The 21,519-nt window shown below is 42.5% G+C and overlaps 1 protein-coding gene across 4 annotated transcripts in view; it reads left to right on the forward strand.

Annotated features, from left to right (window-relative positions):
* The first annotated feature begins 296 nt into the window (after positions 1-296).
* The window catches only part of PACSIN2 (protein kinase C and casein kinase substrate in neurons 2), a 49,039-nt gene continuing 27,816 nt past the window's right edge, over positions 297-21,519 (forward strand). For 3 of the 4 annotated variants that reach the window (XM_053387688.1, XM_053387691.1, XM_053387692.1), the window contains exon 1: positions 297-420. The gene's annotated coding sequence lies outside the window, so the exon portion shown is untranslated. Of the gene's footprint in view, positions 421-1,458; positions 1,474-21,519 lie in introns of all 4 variants that reach the window. The other variant, XM_053387689.1, reaches the window with a different exon arrangement.

The raw sequence follows: 21,519 nt of genomic DNA on the forward strand, positions 1-21,519 counted from the left end.
GGCGCCGGCTGCGTGTGTCACTCGGCCTAAGCACAGCGCCGCGTCCCAGGACGAGCTCTGCTAAGCCCCGCCCCCAGGCTGGGGTCTCCTCAGAAGAGGAGGAAGTGAAGCCCCGCCTCCCACCTCGCGGCTCCATCCCGAACTGCCCTCAGCCTGCGCCAGGAAGCCCGCAGCCTTGATCGACAGCTCACGGAGGAAGAACATGGGGAAGCGGGGCGCCGGGCTGGCCAATGGGAGGCAGCGCCCTGTCGGCGGCGGCCAATCAGCGCGGGAGGGCGGGCGGAGGAGGAGGCGGGCGGGAGAAGGGAGTTGCTTCGGGGCGGAGGCTCCGGACTCGCTCGGGCGTCGAGGTGCAGGGCGGACGCGGCGCGGAGGGCAGGACGGAGGGCAGCTGGCCTAAGGCTCCCCGGAGACGGAAAGGTGAGCTTTGAATCCAGACATGTGTTCGGCTCTGTCTTTCCTCTGCTCGTGTCCTGAGGGGGGAGGTGCTTGTCTGCTCCACTTGGATTCATTTCTCCAGCTTTTCTGGTGGCCGCTGCTTCGGGCTGAAATCAGAGGCTGGCTCATGTAATTCTAAGCTTGGCCATATATTTTGCTTACTTCTTCTAGAATTGCCCCCACCCCTAATTGAGAATGCCTTTCAGGAGCTGCAACAAAACAAACTGAAGAGCTGAGAAATGATCCCACCCATCTGATTTCCTTAATGCACTTTCCTTAAGTGCACCAGACAGTTCATTGATTTGGGAAACATGTATGTTGGAAACTTGAGACTTGCTGCCATCTTCATGAGGATGAAATGTTCACTTTTAAATGTTCCGTATGCCTTACTTTTGGGTCCCCTGAAGCCCGCAAATCAGTTCCTATAGTAAAACTACATACAATATTATAAAACAGAATAACAGCTTCAGTTTTAAAAATGAGTAGAATGAGCTTGGCATAGATTTCTTAGGAATACTATACAGGCTGCCACTATCCAAAAAGCTTTATTTCAATATAGAAATGCAAGGTTGAGTGTAGTCTCAATATTCTCTCTCTCTGTATATGAACTTTGCTATATGTCTTTTGAAGGTTTTTGGGATCAGAGTTGTTCATTAAATATGCTACATTTCCTAGCTCTTTGCACTTTAAATTTTCTAGCCTGGAGCTATTTGCTGCAAACTGGCCTAGTGTAGCCTTGAGGCCCATTTGTGAAGTCAATTTGCTCTCATTAAAATGAAATCTAGTTTCTCAGCATTCTCAAGATCCTGGCCCTTGTCGTTTAAGAGAAGCCTTAGTTGAATAAGTTATACTTGAATAAGTTACCTGTTACAACCTACGTTACTTTAGCGTGTTCCTGTAATCAATAGATTTAAGTCTTATATTTTACAGTGGGAATTGTCACTGGCAGTAAAAACCAAGGTCATGACATTTTATATTTTTATTTATGTTCTAAGTACTTAATACTTGTTTCCATTTCAGATCTTGTGAAAAGCGGTATGATAATTGTGTGGTGGTGGACTTTCTGGATAGAGGCTTTCATCCTGTTGTTGTTGTTTAGTTGTTTAGTCATGTCCGACTCTTCGTGACCCCATGGACCAGAGCACGCCAGGCACTCCTGTCTTCCACTGCCTCCCGCAATTTGGTCAAACTCATGTTCGTAGCTTCAAGAACACTGTCCAACCATCTTGTCCTCTGCCGTCCCCTTCTCCTTGTGCCCTCCATCTTTCCCAAACATCAGGGTCTTTCCCAGGGAGTCTTCTCTTCTCATGAGGTGGCCAAAGTATTGGAGCCTCAGCTTCAGGATCTGTCCAGGGCTGATTTCCTGAAGAATGGATACGTGTGATCTTCTTGCAGTCCATGGGACTCTCAAGAGTCTCCTCCAGCACCATAATTCAAAAGCATCAATTCTTCGGCGGTCAGCCTTCTTTATGGTCACGTCCATACATCACTGCTTTCATCCTAATGTAAGCTAATTTAGAGAGGTTTGTGGAAGGAGAGTTTCTGATATCCTCTTCCTCATGAAGCCACCTGTGTCCCAAATAGTCTGTCCAGAGAATCAGAAGGGGGTTCCAGAACCATGTGAGATGGTGTGCAGGGGAGTGGAGGGGTAGAAAACACTTCTGTGGATTTCTTTAAGTTAACTTACTTTAGGATCCACGATCTGGCTGATCTCCCTCCACCATGATTTCTTAAACTCCTTCTATTTTTTTTTCATGAGGACTCCCCCACCCAGAGATGATTGTCAGGGGGTGTAGGTGACTTCAGAGGTCAGGAGGGGACAGGAAACTTTCCTTTCTTCACCATCTTTCCGTTCCCTTATTATTCAACAAGCCATATTAATGACTTTGCAATGATGTGTGTTGCAAAAACCCAGTCTTGAGCTTTAACCCAACTTTTTAATTTTTACTTATTATGAATTAACTTAGAAATTTTAGAAAACTGCATAACATAGCTGAAGTTTTCAGAGCAGTGAATATGGAGGACTGCAATAAATACCTGGATCTTACCTGATCTTCTTGATAAGATATATATCTTCCAAGAGATACTGTCATACTTTGCAATCCTTCTGGCTTTTCTGCTAATCACAAACACTGGCTTATTAATTCAGACAACATATTAAACCAAAATAAGCAGCCTTCTGTAACAGTTGCTTGACCTAATGTCCAAATGGACAGTGTTTGTTGCTATGGCATCTGCAGTACAGGCCTGACCCTTGAGACTATAAAAACGTCTGTATCATTATCTAGCTACAGTATTGTGCTGATCTAAATGAGACAACTTTTAGTCTTAAAGGGAGCTTCCTAGGTAGGAGGAGTTGCCACGAAAGGGGAACGAACTCTTGTAATACAGAAATGTGTATACTTGTTGTGTGTGCAGATTATGTAATATGCCAAATGGTTACTCTTGCAGGGTGTTTCACAAGTGTCAGTTGTTACTGAATTTAAATTCAGTTGAAGTGCAACATGAACTCCTAGCTTCCATTGTTAACATAGTCTTGGTTGGAGGAGAAGGAATTAACTGATAGGCCAGGACAACACTGAATGGTTTGATTCTTTGCTGTTGCATGACTACCCGATTTTACTATACTGTGGAATCAGCGGTCGAAATTAAATGGTTGCCAGCCGGTTTTTTTGTGACTCCCTCCACCTAGCAAAGGAGATTTTGAGATCTCTGGCTAGTGTTCCCTTTCTGCTTGCTCTCCAGGAAGCTTTTTGATGTGCTAAATGAGCTGTGAAGAAGCAGTTGTGAGGGGACAGACACTTTGTGGTTTGCAAACAAATGGATTGCTTCTCTCTTGCAGAGGTGGGGAGCAGCAGGGGAGATCTAGCTGCTTTGCTGTGACTTGGCAAACTGAAAGAAAATGGTTCACCCCAGGGAGAGCCAGTGTGGTGTTTTGGTTAGAGTGCCTGTAGGACTAGGACTTGGGAGGTAAAGGTAAAGGGACCCCTGACCATTAGGTCCAATTGTGGCCGACTCTGGGGTTGCGGCGCTCATCTCGCTTTATTGGCTGAGGGAGCCGGCGTACAGCTTCCGGGTCATATGGCCAGCATGACTAAACCACTTCTGGTGAACCAGAGCAGCACATGGAAACGCCGTTTACCTTCCCACTGGAGTGGTACCTATTTATCTACTTGCACTTTGACATGCTTTCGAACTGCTAGGTGGGCAGGAGCAGGGACCAACGGGAGCTTACCCCGTCGCGGGGACTTGAACCGCCAACCTTCTGATCGGCAAGTGCTAGGCTCTGTGGTTTAACCCACAGTGCCACCCGCATCCCAGGACTTGGGAGACCTGGGTTCAAATCCCCACTCAGCCATGAAGTTCACTGGGTGTTGCTGTCCTGTGCGTGCCTAAACTTAAGTCCCAATGCGTTCTCTTTATGACCTGTTTTGCTATGGCTGGTCACAACCCTCTAAATACCACAAATTGCGAAAAACCGAATATATTCTCTCTCTCAAAAAACAGAAAGTGCTGCTGCATTGGGGAGAAAAATGGTGACTAGCCATTCTGTTTTTGTGCCCGTAACCCAGGAACCATGTGGCAAATATCCCAGTTTCTAACACTGTGTGGAATATGTATGCTGTGTGAATGTGTCACCTGAATTTAAAAATTATTGTGGCAAGATAAAACTGTGTATGCTTTGAAACTGCTTTAGTAACAATTAAACATTTTTTAAAAATTTGATTCTTGTACAGTGCAGTGAAGACTGCCACATTTGCCTATAGGCTACTGAGATGTAAGTTAGGGTTCTCCTGTGTCCCCTCACTGTGTTCAAGACCTGTGCTTGCTTGATTTTTTTTGCTGATAAGTAGCATCTGAGCAGGCCTTCAGTCTATGCATAGCTTGAAACTATGAGGTACTGTAGGACTTTCATGCAAATATATTAATAACCATTTAAGTTTGGTGGTACTTGGCCATTGATTATGTATTTTAAAGTGAAACTTGTTTTGTGTTTTGACAGCATAAACTGGAGTTGCTGTGTGAGTTTAGAGTTGTGGAACTGCCTGCTCCTTGCACTATGTTCAGATTACATATTATAAAAGCATGACTCTTTCTTACTTAGACAAACATTTGCTTTAGAGGCATTTGGTTGATTTCATGTATGTGACCTGTAATTAGTTGTGCTGACTTGGCTTGGCATGGTAGGGTGGTAGGCTATGCAAGCATTTGAGAAGGTAAGAAATGTTGTTTGCTAAATAGACCTTAAGTTGGGTGTAACTTCAGTCTAGGGGGAAAAACAAGACTCTCCAAGGTCTCTTAGGATGCTTTAGCTGCTTATGAATTGGGTTTTTTTCCTGCACATGCTATATATATTGAGACACTTTAAGGGAATTCCAGTGTGTGTATGGAAGAATGACCAAAGGTAGACAAGTAACAGAGCTCTTGAGTCAGATTCAACCCTGGGTTCTAAGATATACCTCCTGATAAAATTCTCAAGATGGAAAAGGTTTCCATTTTTGGATGACTCTGGGTTGTACTTCCCTAGAGGGAAACAAGAAGCATTGCTGAGAAGCAGGGCAATAGGTAGAAGGTAGAAGTTCAGCCACGAAGCTCACTAGGTGGCTTTAGGCTCAGAGACAATGGCATATCCAATGTACCTTACAGTGCGGTACAGTGGTACCTCGGGTTAAGTACTTAATTCGTTCCGGAGGTCCATACTTAACCTGAAACTGTTCTTAACCTGAAGCACCACTTTAGCTAATGGGGCCTCCTGCTGCTGCCATGCCGCCGGAGCACGATTTCTGTTCTCAACCTGAAGCAAAGTTCTTAACCTGAAGCACTATTTCTGGGTTAGCGGAGTCTGTAACCTGAAGTGTATGTAACCTGAAGCGTATGTAACCCGAGGTACCACTGTAGAAGATATGAAAACTGTAGAAGATATGAAAAAAAGTTTTGGTGTACCTCTCAAAAGAAAAAGCAGGCAAAGTCTAATGAATTTTAAAGCAGTACTAAAGTTTGTATAAAATCTATTATCCCAGTAGTTTATTTGGGGAGCATTAGACAAGGTACAAGTTTGTCATCTGTAAATGTCTACGGAAATATATTAATCCCTGTGGAAGTACTGTATAGTTTGTAGTTCAACTGGAAATACAGGTTAGTGGTTCGTGAGCCTTGGTAATGACACAAAGTCCATGTCTTTAAAGGTTAATCAACCAAGGAACTTAATTTCATCACTATATCAGAACTGTGACAAGTGTTGTATTCCCATAGAAACCACAATAACCAGCATCAAGAGCTACATTTCCTTAGTACTTTCTGTTCTGAGATAGCAGTGCATTGCATGCTTTTCTTCTGAAAAGGCATACAACCTGGTAACATGTCAGGAAAGAATTATGGATTGAAACAGTGGAATGATCGTATGCTTCTTACTCAAAAGCAGCACAAATTACATTGTGTGTGGTTTAACTGTGGCATTTACCTGATTTACTACCTAGCTTTAATGCTATCAGTTATTTATTTGACTTAGTGGTTATTGCATAGCTAGTATGCAAATTAAGCTTAATTTAAACAATCTAGTTTTTGAAATACCTGGAGAAAACACGGGTGTTACTAGTGGTCAGCATAAAAACACATTATACTACGTAAACTTTCTAAAGTGGAAAGTAAGCAGGGAATAAGATGAAGGCAGAAGTATAAAGGTATGGGTTTTTTTTGCATTAATATGACATTTATTTTTAATCTGGAAAAAGAAGTGGTATCTGCAATTCAGTGTGGTTTGGTTCAATGTTCCAACCATACCATTCTATTCCCCATCCTCTGTTTTATTTTTCTCCATCAGCATTCTGTGCTTAGTGCCCAATGAACTGTTTTGGGTTGGTTGCCCCTTAAGGGCAATATCCATGATTCCACATGTGAGCAGGTAAGACAGAATTTCCTCTCCCCCACCCCAGGTTCCCTGAAATTTGCTTTGCAGAGTCCCCAACTCTCAGGGAGGAAAAAAGAAAGGGAAAATACTGTTAGGTGAGTGAAAGCTCATTTTATGGGCAGAGTGAAACCTTTGCCATTTTTTATTACATTTATATTTCACCTTTCCTCCAAGAAGCTCAAGGTGGCACACGCGGTTTCTCCCACTCTCACATTTTATCTTCGCAACAACCCTGTGAAGTAGGAACTGCTGAGAGGCAGTAACTGGCCCAAGGCCACTCAGTCAGCTGTGTGGGGCTATGGACTCTAGTCTTCCAGAACTCTAACCACTACACCAAACGGGCTCTCAGGACATCATGCCGGTTTGTATGCCATCCTTAGTCTTTTATTTTAAAGCTTTTGTGCACTTCTGCAAAACTCAGGGTTTCTCTTAGCATGCTTAAACCTCCCTCTTGTGAATGGATGGAGCTTTTTTGACTATATAATCGCCAGCAAGCAGATAATTGAGATCACTATTAGCAGTTCTCTCCACACATATTTCTTCTACCACTTAAATGAAAAAATGTGAATTCGAATGGTAATTGATGGGCCACAGTAGAGGAAGTATGAAATTATTCAGGGATCTGCTCGAAATTTTCACAAAACTTTCTGTAATTTGGAGCAAAGAAGGTGGCAATACTTAAACATGAAACCCACCATACTGTACTGCAAATAATTCTGGACAGGGCTATATTTAAGTTATAATGGTCAATTCTTCTTGTATATTCCCGAGAATACAGTTCTTGTTTTAAAATAAAGCCTCTAGCGCATCACTCGTACTCTGACCCATGAAATAGCAGTAAGATCATGTTACAGGCTGCTTCTAAATAGTTTTGCCCTCAGAATTTCTTCACAAAATAGTGTGGAAAGAATATGTTGGGAAAATTAAGCCCTTCTTCCTGTTAGGCTGCATGCCACATATTCTTATCCCCTTTGGTAGGTTTTAGGGCAGATGAAAAACCTGCTTCCCTTATCTCAGACTTGCAGAACTACCTCATAGAATGAAATAACCAAAGCCCCAAACATTAAGATGAATGCCTGTAAGAGCAGAGATTTCTAGCAAAAGAGAGAGATAAAGAAGAATAACTGAACTTGTTGCATGTGAAAGCTAATTGCTATCTGGTGTTCTACTTTGCAGAAGGTGCTGTTCCACTTTAGGCACCTGGTTGTGGATAGGTAATGGTAGTATCAGTTCAGATGCGAGCTGTGCAGACTCTGGTTTAGGGTATCAGCAGAGGAAGTAGTACTGTGAACAGTTTATATTAAAGAGCCGTGTTCTTACATTGAATACAATCCCACAATATATTGGGATGCCTTTCTAGCTTAGATAGGGTATAGACTGTGGAATTCAAAGCAGCACTAATGAGATTTGACCTGTTAGTGCAGCATTTCTGCTTGCCTGATGGAATGGCCTTCCTTCTGTGCATCTATGTGCTGTTCTGGGTGTTCTCCCAGCTCCCCTCACCATTCTGGTTATCACAGAATCATAGAATGGTAGAGTTGGAAGGGTCCCGGAGAGTCATCTAGTCCATAGCTGTCAACCGTCCCTTATTTGGCGGGAAACTCCCTTATCCCAGCGCCGTTTCATGCTGCTATCCCGGATTGATGATGTCCCTTAAATTTCCTGGGTTTCATGCTCGCCCGGCTCGGGAGGGAAGCAGCGGCTCGGGGTTCTCTGCCGCGCGCGAGAGCGTGCGCACGAGCTGCCACGTCCCCGTCTCTCCCTTTTCCCCCTCAGGGGTGCATTGTGAGGAGACGGGTGGCGGCAGGTGGGCAGGCAGCCCCTCTCTTGCGAGACTTCTGCTGCGCTGCCAGGGGAAGCCGGAGGCGGCAGGGGCGGCGGCTGAGGAGGCGGCCTGAGGGAGCAGGAAGAGGAGGGGATGGGGAGGGACGCAGAAGGGCGGCGCTTCAGCAGCTGCGCCGACACCGCAACTGCCTCATGCCGGGCTCACGGGCGGCGTGGGCGAGAGTCTCTCTCCATCCCCCCTCTCTCTCGGGCAGGGAAGGGCCGATGGAACTCCTCGCATCAGGATGACGGCAGCCCCAACGTGCTGCTTAGCATCCCCTCCAACCAGTACAGCATCTTAATGTAGTGATTCCCCCCCCCCCCCCGCATCCTTTCATAACTCTATTTTTATAAATCATTTGTCCATCCATAGTTCAAATTTTTTTCTATAGGTTTTCTGTCAATCCTACCAATCTATGTAACTCTTTACAATAGCTTTTCAACTAAATTATAAACTTTCCCCATTCTTTATTAAAGAGGTCCTCTTCCTGGTTTCTAATTCTGTCTGTAAGCTTTGCCATCAGTTTTGTCTGCCCCTCTTCTTTGGTGGGAGTTGTAGACCCTTAGGAACATCTAGTCCAACCCCCTGCAAAACACAGTCAGTCGCAGCCAAAGCAGCATGGCTCCATCAGTACCGGATTTCTGTACAAGCAAAATCCCTTATTTTGGCTGCTGATCCCTTATTTTCGAGGCTGCTGGTCCCTTATTTTCAAATCTGTAAGTTGACAGCTATGTTCTAGTCCGACCCCTTGTGATGCAGGAATCTCAACTAGACCATACTCGGCAGAGGCCATCCAAACTCTGCTGAAAAACTACCACGGAAGGAGAGCCCCATTGTGCTAGCAGGACTTACTGGACTGGATCCCGTTAGTGTAACTACTTAGTTGACTCTGTATCAAAGAACGTGTAATTGAAATAACCACGTATTCTTCCCCTACCTACATGGGCCTCCATTTCTCCCCTTCCTCTTTTGCCCTGTGTATACACAGAAATATTAAACAAGAATCCTGAATTGATTATGTAATAAACTAATTCAGACAAAGTACAGGGGGAAATATTTTTTGAAAACTAGGCACCTCTTCCTGTCAGAGTAAGATGGTTAGGAATGAGCCCTGGGGGGGGGGGGTTGAGGGAGACCACCGTAGCCTGAATATTGGGAGCTAGATGGTTGGCAGCTCCCCAGGATGTGAGTCTCCTCTCTTCCCCTCAAGGTGAGGGGCATTAGGAACCTGTCATACCTGTTCGTTGTAAAGTGCTGTGTACACATAGAATCATAGAGTTGGAAGAGACCACAAGGGCCATCGAGTCGAACCCCCTGCCAAGCAGGAAACACCATCAGAGCACTCCTGACATATGGTTGTCAAGCCTCTGCTTAAAGACCTCCAAAGAAGGAGACTCCACCACACTCCTTGGCAGCAAATTCCACTGTCAAACAGCTCTTACTGTCAGGAAGTTCTTCCTAATGTTTAGGTGGAATCTTCTTTCCTGCAGTTTGGATCCATTGCTCCGTGTCCGCTTCTCTGGAGCAGCAGAAAACAACCTTTCTCCCTCCTCTATGTGACATCCTTTTATATATTTGAACATGGCTATCATATCACCCCTTAACCTCCTTGGATCAGTCTATTAGCCAGGATAGTTAAGTGGAACCTCTTACATGCAGAAGCTGTGGACATACAACGGTGGAGGGATGTTGTTCTCTTGTGCTGCTTGAAGCCTTTGCCAAAAGGAGAGATGGCTTTTTCAAGGGGGGGGGGGAAGAGTTGAACTAGGAAAATTCCTAATTGTCAGGGCTGGTCGTTGTCCTCTTCAGATCACAACACAAACGCTTCTTGTTCTTTTATAACTTTGTATTGCGTATTAACAAACAATCTTGTAAACGGTTCTTATCTTTAACTATTCTTCCTCAGAGTCCCTTATTTCAGATACCTTCTGGGCTCTGCTTCTCCGTGACCAGCCACCCTCAAAATGGCAGAGGCGCCCTTTCCTTCGCTTTCCCACCTCCTGGCTAGATCTGGCTTGTATCTCCCCTTCTCCCAATCTGAGCTAGAACTTAGCCCTTGCCTTTCCTGGGAATATCTGGTCCCTCCCTCTTGTTCTCTTCTATTAGCTTCACTGCTCTCCTCCCCACCTTGGGGAAAAGATTATACCAAAAAAATAAGGCACATTGGCATAAATATTAACATTTAGATTTATTTAGAGCATTGATCAAGTTCTCAGTGTGCATTAGAAGTATACCGTAAATTAATAGAGACCATCTGTAGAATAGCAAGTGGCTAGGCATACAATAAGAAGTTTATAAAGGTCACCAGGACAACATATCAGAATCCTTTCCACACTGTGCCACACATTTGTTAAGTTGGGGAGAATTTGTTCTTTAAACACTGGTTACTTACACATCAGAAGTGGTTACAAACAAATGAATAATTTTTCATTTTAGCTACTTTGGGCTACTGGAAAAGTCTTTTGAAGTATTTAATACACAACATGTATAGTTTGATCTCTGAAGAAGCCAAACATGTAAAATCAAGTCTCTGTCGATTTATGACATTAGTGTCAGGGAAGAGTTAGAAGTTCCCAGTTTTCCAGAGGGAGAAATTTTTCCCAAACTTCCGCTGGGTGTGTGTGGGTGAGTGAAAATGCAGATATTGGTACAGTGGTAACTCAGGTTACATGCGCTTCAGGTTGCAGACTCCACTAACCCAGAAATATTACCTCGGGTTAAGAACTTTGCTTCAGGATGAGAACAGAAATCGTGCTCCGGCGGCGCGGCAGCAGCAGGAGGCCCCATTAGCTAAAGTGGTGCTTCAGGTTAAGAACAGTTTCAGGTTAAGAACGGACCTCTGGAACGAATTACCGTATTTTTCGCTCTATAACACGCACCTGACCATAACATGCACGTAGTTTTTAGAGGAGGAAAATCCGTAGGCATGCCACCCGTAGGCATTCCCTCCATAACACGCACAGACATTTCCCCTTCCTTTTTAGGAGGAAAAAAGTGAGTGTTATGGTGCAAAAAATACGGTAAGTACTTAACCCAAGGTACCACTGTATTATCAATGAAATCACAGTCTTGTAGGTGTTGAATACTAATGGTTATTACCCTAATTTCTGTGTTCTTTCAGATTTTGAGTACGGCCTGAATGACTGACCTAGTTATGCTGTCAGTAATTGCTTCAAATCTGAGGCTTAAATGTGATGGCAGCAAACCTGTTTAGAATCATGGAATTGTAGAGTTGGAAGGGACCCCGAGTCTCACCCAGCCCAACCTCCTGCAATGCAGGAAGCTCAACTAGATCATTCATGACAGATGGCCATCCAGCCTCTGCTTCAAAACCTCCAAGAAATGAGTGTCCACCACCTTGTACATAAAGATGGGTGGATTTATTTTTTTAAGAAGAAGAAGCGTTTGGATTTGATATCCCGCTTTATCACTACCCTAAGGAGTCTCAAAGCGGCTAACATTCTCCTTTCCCTTCCTCCCCCACAACAAACACTCTGTGAGGTGAGTGGGGCTGAGAGACTTCAGAGAAGTGTGACTGGCCCAAGGTCACCCAGCAGCTGCATGTGGAGGAGCGGAGACGCGAACCCGGTTCACCAGATTACGAGATACCGCTCTTAACCACTACACCACACTGGCTCTCCATTTAAGAGCAAAAGGTGATAATGGTGATAACCTCTCTGCACATTGTCTTCCTGGGACTCAGCTATACATCTGGAAATAAAACGTTTTAGGTGTGTTTTAAGTGCAATATACAATGTGACACTAGATGGCGAAAATTCAATGTATTTTTAAAAATGCTCTCTTTTTTAAAAAAGCATTTTCAGAACTTTTTTTTATATGTGTGTAGTTTCCACTCTGGACACTTTAAATTTCAGCCAGCTCTGTGGTAAACTCATCTAAGAGAAAAGTGTTTGTGTGTGTCTGTGTGTGCATGCAGGGGGTGCAAAGGGGATTCAGCTCTCTTTTTGATCAGGTTCCTCGCCCACTCAGTCTGATTACAGAGCACTGTCTCACTTGAAAACAAAATTATGCATCCCCAATGTATTAGTAAAACTGAACATATTGTGGCATTCCAGTTACTGTATTTTTAAATAAACCACCATAAGGCATTCTGTGATTGTCCTTTGCTTGGCTAATATGGTATTGCAGTTTTCACTGGGGCTTTAAAACTTCCCTTTTTAGGTGCAATTTGGGTTGCTGTTCATGAATATCTGATAGATTAGCAGTACTGGATATCCCATGTAAATCTGTCCATTCATTAAGATCATCCCATTCTGTGGAGGGTGGGTTAGGCAGGTGTTTAGGGCTTAGGCTTCTTTGCTGGTACTGTCCCACTAAGTGAATACCTTCCTAAGAAGCACTTCTTTGATGCTGCTGACTCAGTTTTCAGGCTCCAAGTTCGTTTTATATTCCTGACCATGTCATGATGGGTTGATTTGTTGATCTCCAACAAATCAGTTTTCATTGATTGGCTTTAGACCTTGTATTCCTTACTTTATGTTTCTGTTCACTTTATTATTTTGTTGGTTGCTTGGATGTTGGCAAGTGAAAAGAAAAGAATAATTTAGCACAATTGTTTCTGAATCTTGGTATTTGGGGGGTGGGCAGGATAGCCTTTTTCTGGAATATAGACTGTATCTGGTGAATATGTATGGGTTCCGTATTATTTAGTAGCGGCTTGAAATCCTTCAGGCCGCAGGGGAAAAAATGCCTGCATAATGTTAGCATAACCTTGAGCTCCTGCAGACTTTGTTTGGTTTTTTTTAAGGCACTATCTTGTGATCTTCATCAAAGTATGTAATTATAATGAAGGTGACGTAAAGGAAACTCCTTCATTGTTAGTCTTCATGTGTGTGCGTCTGAACAAGAAAAATAGCGTTAATTGGTGCTGTTGATCATAATATATTTTTTAAAGATTAACCATTCTGTGTGGAAATATAGAATTCATTAAAATCTAGGGAATAAGGAGGTATCTCATCACCTTGTCTTATGTTGACTGAAAATTGGATTTATAATTTGTCAGACTAGCTGTTGTTAGACTGTTTGTGAGATGCCTAGGAGGTAGTGGCTGGGAAATGAAATAAAAATTAGGCACAATTCCTTTCCGTATATGTGCACATAATAGGTATAACATAAGATCTGCTGAGTAATTCTTTGTCTAGCCGATTATATTTTTTGTTTCTTAGTTTCAGATATTTTCAATTTCTTGGGAGAGGCAGGTTAGTGCAGAAACTGCAGTATATAAGCAGTAACAAACAAACAAACAACCTTTTGGCTGGAGGGGAAAGAGATCTGCAGTCTGAAAGAATGACCTTATCTTGAGCTACAAGGAGTTTAGCTGCCAACAGGAAATGATGAAATGTGCCGTGAGAATTCTGTTTGCAGAACACTGCAGGTATTACAGTTCTGTTAGGAGAAGACAGGCACAGGGTTCACAGAACTACATGATTATGCAAGCATGTGAAATTGGGAGGAATGTGGAATGCTTAAGGTATTTGTAAGAAGATAGATGGTATTGCAAACTTAGCTTAAAATTATTGGCCTAACAGAAACCTCACCTATAGGATAATAGATCAAATGCTAAATATGAATTAGTGTTGGTGTGACTGAAGGCACTTTCGGAGAACCTCTAATAAAGGTCAGGGATTAGTTATTTGTGGATTTACTTAATTGCAGGTACATTATATTTGTTTTTAATGGGATATAAAGTTAGGCCTTCATGTATTGCCTTTCTCTGGTGTTACTGTTTCATTGCCTGTGTTTCTTTCTTAATTTGTTGTTAGCCATATCATGTTTGGCATAAGGGGCATTTTTTATACAGCTAAGGTGGCCTAGGCTTTTCCAGAACAGTTCTGTCCCCATCAAAGATAGAACTGCTGTATAATGTCAAGTTACTTAGAGTTTCCTAGTTACTCAAAGCAACATACATAGTGAGTCACAATTATTTCAAAATGTTTTCTTTCTTTCACTTTAGAAATTCAAGTGATATTCTTACTTGCCACTATTAAAAGAAAAATGTAGTAATAGGAATTGAGGAACAAAGAAGTTTTGTAAAGATTTGTAAACTCTTCAAAACTTTAATACCTAGTTATCTGGACCAGCTAAATAGGTGTTTGTTTGTTTTTTGAAATTTATGATGCTGGTATCTTCTGTTGATAGCTTAGTGTTTTTTGTGGATTTGGTTTTGTTAAGCTACTATGGATTTTTGGGGGGTGGGGTGGGGAAAGGCATTGAACAAATTTTAATGAAATTAAAAGTTAACATTTGGAAAGGGCTTCTTAAGGTTACCAAAAGTATATATGAGTTTCAATATTGCATTAAATTGGGAAGCAAGGGATATTGCTGAATAGATGGAAAAGTAGTGTTATTATCCATTACTGGATAATATGTGATAATATGTGACTGTATGTGATTCTGCAAATTGTCTATTATGAAGGTGGAAGATGTTTTGTAGAGGAACAACTGAGATTTTAGTGTCCATTCATGGCTGGTACTGTTTGTTGCTAAATAAAGTATTTGTTTGGCTGAGTTCCCTTTCAATCTACGGACAAGTCAGAATTGTTCAGTTGGAGTGATTTTTTTGGTTGCAAGTAGCTTAACCCCACCAACATTTGTGGCTCACTAGTGAGGTCAAAATGTCATTCTTAGGGCACTTGGGCAGATGTGTAGCTTCCCCTGCAAGCTGCAGACAAGTTTCTCCCCCTTCCCTGTTATATTTAGCAAGGCAAAGTGTGTGAAGGAGTTTGAGTTTGCCTATCTGGTTCTTCTTCATTAGTTGTTACTTGGGAGAGTGAATAATGTTTAAACCAGGAGAGCTGACGTAGTATCCTTCAGCTGTTGTTGGACTATAACTCCTATCAGTCCCAGGCAGCATGGCCAATTACATTTTTCACTTTTCATTTTCATTTTCATTTTAATTTGTATACCACATTTCCATTTTGCTATACTCAAGGCAGTTTACAAGCTGAAGAAACATCAAAGTATACAGCAATCCGATCCAATACAAATAAGTCATAATAAAAGATATCACTTTAAAAAAGTCTGAGGGGTGATGAGAGTTTGGTAGGCATTATTTTGTCTGAATGAACACCTTTTTGTTCAGTGAGTGTGCAATCTGCCTATACTGCAACTGTCTGTAGTATGCATGGAATCATCATCATCATAACATCAACAATTACGTATAACATCAAACATGTAAAACGACCTGATACAGGACAGCCTTTGAATGTGTTCGGAAAGTTGTAGAATTGTTTATCTCTTTGACATCTGATGGGAGGGTGTTCCATAGGGTGGGCACCACTACCAAGAAGGTCCCCTGTTCTAGGGGCTCCCCCAGCCCTCTAGAGCCCCTTGGGGGCACACTGGGAGGTATGGGGGGAGGAGGAAAGGGACAGAGGTTTCCCTTGCGCAAGCAGAAGTCTTTGCATGAACAGGACCCCTTCTGTTTCATTTCAGTATATTTCAGCTGGCCATTCCAACACAGAGACTGAAAACAGCCTCTCCCAACCTAGTTTATCATCCCACGATACTTCAAACAAAAAGTGTTTTTAAAACCCATTTAGAAGACACCAAGGAGGTTGCTGTTCATATTTCCTGCAGAAGGAAGCTCTGTATCAGGGTCAGCAACCTTTTTCAGCCGAGGGCCGGTCCACCATCCCTCAGACCATGTGGTGGGCCGGACTATATTTTTTTTGGGGAAATGAATGAATTCCTATGCCCCACAAATAACCCAGAGATGCATTTTAAATAAAGGGACACATTCTACTCATATAAAAATATGCTGATTCCCAGACCGTCCGCAGGCCGGATTGAGAAGGTGATTGGGCCGCATCCGGCCCCCGGGCCTTAGGTTGCCTACCCCTGCTCTATAGGAAGTGCCCACCAGGAAGGCCCTATCTATCTCTTAGACCTACCAGGCTAGCTTCCCTTCCTAGTTAGCAAACAAGCAACGCTGATCTCAATGTTCTAATATGGGGTGTAGGTGGTCCTTTTAAGTGGCTTGACCCCAAACGTTAGTGGCTTTGAAGTTCATTGCAAGTGCTTTGAATTGAGTCTGGAAGCAAATAGGTGACCAGTGTAGCTGAACCCAGAATGGTGTAACATAGTTTGAGCATTTATTCCTCCTCAACACCCAAGCAACTGTATTCTGTAGCAGCTGGAACTTTTGGACAATGCAAATTGCATTGAAATTGGATGCCAGAAGGGCAGGTGTCACTGTAAGAAAACAGCTTTCTCTAGATAGGGTCACAGCTGGTGAATTGGCTTGAGCTGATAAATGGTGCTTCTACTCATTGCCAGACCACCTGTAATTTCAACGATCATATCTTATTCAGGAGGACACCAAGCTGTGGACTTGGTCTTTCTGATGTGGTCAACTAGTAATGAACAGTTGGCCAGAAATAAAAAGTTCCAATCTTAAGCTCTGGGGACATTGTGTGGGGTTTTGCTTGGCATGCAGTGCTGTGCTTGCGAAGGAACCCTGTTCACACACTGGTTGCACAACAAGGCATTGCAGACTGGCCAGGTCCCAAAGAGTTTTTAGGTGTGTCCAGCCGAATATTTTTACTTTGAGCAGAGGGCGCTGAAAGCAGAAACTGCTTTTTCAAACTCATTAATTTCACAAGAGACGAATAGTGTGGCAGCTTGGAGGATGGGTTCCTATTAGAGAAACACATGCTCAAAGCACCTCTGGGCATTTAGAACTAGTTGCATTGCTGTTTGGACCTGGGCCATAATGTGTAATTTATTGCATATGTTAATGATACCACATCTTAAGGAAACTTAAAAAAAATAAAATTGGATTTTCATACCTGGGATTTTTCATGACAGTTTATGTTGGATGCTAATTCTCTGTGATGCTTTCCAGAATATTGAGTGAGTAATTAAAGAAATGGATTGTGAGACATGGGTGTGGAACCTGGTGACTTTCCAGATCCAGGTGGTGACCATTTCAGGCGCATCCACTTGACATGCGATCGCTGACACAGGGGAACTTTTGGCCCTGGAGTGGGTGGAATTGTTCACACCACCAATGCTCATGTGGAAAGGAACCCCTGTGTGAAATGGTTGCCACCTGTTCTGGTGTACTACAACTCATATTAACCCAGACCACTGACCATGCTGGCTGGAACTAATGGGAGCTGGGAGTCCCATCAGGAACTGGAGAGTCACAGGTTTCCGACACTTGCTGTCAGATCATGCCTTAAATGGGGTGGTGGTGCTATTTTGTGAAACAGTTTTTGTACCCAATACACTGCATCCTAAATTGTATTCCTGAGCTCCACTACTGTGTTCTGTCCCTGAGAATTTTCACTAGAAATGTGCTAGCTTGCCTCCACAAATATCTCTGTATGTCATGAGGAATTTAAGTATTTTGTTGGGGTCTAAGATGGGAGACTTGGGTAGGTCTGCTCATGGTTCAGATAGAAAGATGACTGCCCAGGAGGAGTCATTGAAGTATGCTTCAAGGCTTAAATTGTTCTTAGAAAGTCGCTTCTGGTATTGTCTTAGAAACAGTTTTAGGAGGGGGAAGTGGTGAGGAAGCAGTTTTGGGACGAGGAAGTGGTGAAGTGGTGCAGATTCTGCCTTTGAATGCAGTCAATAGAAAGGAGTCAGTTTTTCAAAGTGAGTTTTGTCAAAGTGAAAGCATCGTCCTCTAGTGTGAAGTGTCTGTTGTAATCAACTTTGGATGTTATTTAAAAACAATTTAGAACATCGATGTGTGTATCAAAGTTCAGTTTAAGTTCAGCTAATCTGCTTGGATCTTAAAACATCACATTAGCATGGGAGACTATTATGTAATAGGGTCATGTGATCAGCCAGGCAGGGAAATGTTTTCTTGTAAAATAATTCTCTATTACTTAATCCTAAAACCCTTGCAGTCAGGTTTTGCATATTTGAGCATTACAACTATGTTCAGACATGAGCTAAAGCATGTTTGGTTGAGATCATTGTGGTTAAAAATAATGACTTGCAGGCAACTTGCTAGTAAGTTTTTAATAGCCTTAACTGAGGCTAGGCTTCTTGATCCAAGTATCTGATCAGTTTTATTCTATCCAGTTAGTAAAGTGATGCCTTTTTAAGCTATTGAAATTTTGTTTGCTATGGGTATTGCATTTCCTAGAAAGCAGCACTGTCATTATTTATCAAATAATCATTGAATAGGCTGATAATGTACTGGAAATGCCAATTAATTTATTTCCACGTCATCAAATATTCTATTTCAAGCAATCATGGTTTGCTGTGCTTTGACACCACATTTTCTCAGCCAAACTTTCACCTGTAGTACTATTTCTAGGTAACATGTTTGGCATCTTGCTGATACTTTTGAGGTATATTATATTTACAGCCCAATCCCGTGAGTGTTTGAGCTGAAGCATTTCTTGGTAAATGTGCATATAATTGCAACATTATTTTCCCAGTCTGATTTCTAGTCATTTCAGTATCTTTTAAAATTATGGAAAATATTATAATTTCACTTTTAACAGTTGTACAGTGGTACCTCGGGTTACATACGCTTCAGGTTACACACTCCGCTAACCCAGAAATAGTGCTTCAGGTTAAGAACTTTGCTTCAGGATAAGAACAGAAATCGGGCTCCGGCGGCGTGGCGGCAGCAGAAGGCCCCATTAGCTAAAGTGGTGTTTCAGGTTAAGAACAGTTTCAGGTTAAGCATGGACCTCCAGAACAGGTACCACTGTAATTGAGTCCTTAACACGAGGTACCACTGTGACAGCAGTCACAAAATTAAAAGACGCCTGCTCCTTGGGAGAAAGGTGATGGCAAACCTAGACAACATCTTAAAAAGCAGAGACATCACCTTGCCAACAAAGGTCCGTATAGTAAAAGCCATGGTTTTCCCAGTGGTGATGTATGGAAGTGAGAGCTGGACCATAAAGAAGGCTGATCACCGAAGAATTGATGCTTTTGAATTATGGTGCTGGAGGAGACTCTTGAGAATCCCATGGACTGCAAGAAGATCAAACGTAGCCATTCTTAAGGAAATCAGCCCTGAGTGCTCCCTGGAAGGACAGATTGTGAAGCTGAAGCTCCAATACTTTGGCCACCTCATGAGAAGAGGAGACTCCCTGGAAAAGACCCTGATGTTGGGAAAGATAGAGGGCACAAGGAGAAGGGGACAACAGAGGACGAGATGGTTGGACACTGTTCTCGAAGCTACAAACATGAGTCTGACCAAACTGCGGGAGGCAGTGGAAGACAGGAGTGCCTGGCATGCTCTGGTCCATGGGGTCACGAAGAGTCGGACACGACTAAACGACTAAACAACAACACCACTGTAATGGCATCACTGTGGTATTGTGCTGTGGGTGTGTAAGTGGGTAACTAATATAGATGAGGACATTCTGTGTGTAACCCCCGATCCTATACAGATAATTTCCTAAAGCTCTTCGGAATATCTGACTGATCATTAGGAGATGGTCATTAGGGCAACCATTATTGGAAGCCCCCTCAGAATGATGCCGTGTCATGATATGGTGGCATTTCAAGGAGAAAAATGTGGCTGTTGAGATTGAGATGAGCACCACCATTGCCAAAGTCAGTTCATCCCCCCTTCAAAAAAACCTCACATGTTTTGTCCCTCCTGTTTGGTTCTCCCCCCAATTCTGAGCCAACGTTTCCCTGAGCTTCGCATGTGTTCCATGGGGGGCATTGCCATAGCACAGAGGACTGGCTGCCCTCATCATGTTCTGCCGTTCTAGTGCTCTCTCTTCCCACAGATGCCCTTGGCTTCCAACCTTGATGGTTTCAGTTTCCAGCGTGAGCTCAACAGTTTCAGTGCTTTGGGTGAGACTTGGAAGGCTAGCAGCTTAAAGGGGGAAGCTAGGCGATTTAAAAACCTGAATGCTCCTTTTAGCAGTCCAAAAGAATCAATAGCTGTCCATTGTTCAAAATACTTTTCTTCTCCAAAGTTGGCTAAGTATAGCATATAGCCGAAGAAGAACATGCAACTTTGTGGTGGTTGTTTTTGCAGTCAAGTGGTTTATAAATTATGCGACATAAACAAGAATGATAGGTTTAAATCTGGATCAAGAGTACACATAAGTAATTTTGCCAAGCCGTTTGAGCACCTGGTGATGTAAGTTAATTATTTTTAATATTCTAAGAATGAGTGAGATACTCTTTCCATTTGAGATACTGAATTCATTTCCACTCATTTTTATACAGCTTTGTTTTGTGAAACTGAGTCTAAATGTGTCATAGGTCCCTCATTTTTAAAAAGTAGTCTGGACTATTAAGGATGAAACACAACCCAGTTATGCTTCTCTACTGCTGTAGAGATAAATGCCAGGGCAATTGCTTTTGTGCTGAGTGGGGGAAGACAAAGTCAATCTCTTTCATCAGATATGTTAAGGTACTGGCTGTTCTTCTGATCATTGTATTGTAGGAGACTGGAGTGAGTCATCGCTAGCTTAATGTTGGTATTTTAGTATCTAGTTTATTTTTAAAAAGTCCTGTGTGAGTAGAGATTTTTCTGGTGTGGTCGTTGCTATGACTTCATAATATTTCCCAAAATATGCCTGTTCCTACTTTCTCACCATGTAGCACCAATGCTATGTACAAACCTTAAAATTAATATTAGCATAACTTGATGTATCATGAAGAAAGTGCTTTATTCAAAAAATATTGTGACTTGTCTGATTGGAAAGAGTGTGTGTGTCTTCATTGCTGTATTAACCACTCCCAGTTTCCCTTGGCATGTAAACATTACAAAGTCATAGGCTAAATTCTGAAAGGTAAATATTTCCATAAGGTTGGTCTCGGAAGCCAATTTATTAAAAACAAAAGGACATTAGTGTATGTAAGTTTGAAAAAGATCTTATAATTTGGAGGTTTGAATGACTTTCTTCATCACAAATGAAAATTTGGGACAGCAGAAATTTAAATAGAACCAAGGCTGCTATGGGTAAGCTCTTTGCTGTCTATCTCTCAGAGTTGCCTGGCTAAAATTTCAAAATGTTGGTGGTAGCAGTGTAATCCTTAGCTAGAACTCAGCATGGAGGTTTGGCTATGTTTTGGTCTGTATGAATAGCAGTTTTCATGACACGCACCTTGCTCTGCACTTGATAGCTAGATGTATTTTGTAACTGACATGAAAACACTTTCCTGTATGCATTGAACAAATCTTTTGGTTCAAGTCTGTTCTTTGTGAACTCAAATTTAAGGGCTTTTGCTAAGCATTTTGCTTCCAAAAGTGACATGCATTGACTATGAACCGGGTGGTGGTGAGATGGTCGACAAAGAACGTTCAAGCTTGGCAACAAAAAATGATTTCTGTAAGTAGCTGGAATATAGTCCAAGTCGACCTGAGCACATGAGGAAAGGAGGG

This window comes from Podarcis raffonei, chromosome 5, assembly GCF_027172205.1.
Source record: "Podarcis raffonei isolate rPodRaf1 chromosome 5, rPodRaf1.pri, whole genome shotgun sequence".
Lineage (NCBI taxonomy): Eukaryota > Metazoa > Chordata > Lepidosauria > Squamata > Lacertidae > Podarcis > Podarcis raffonei.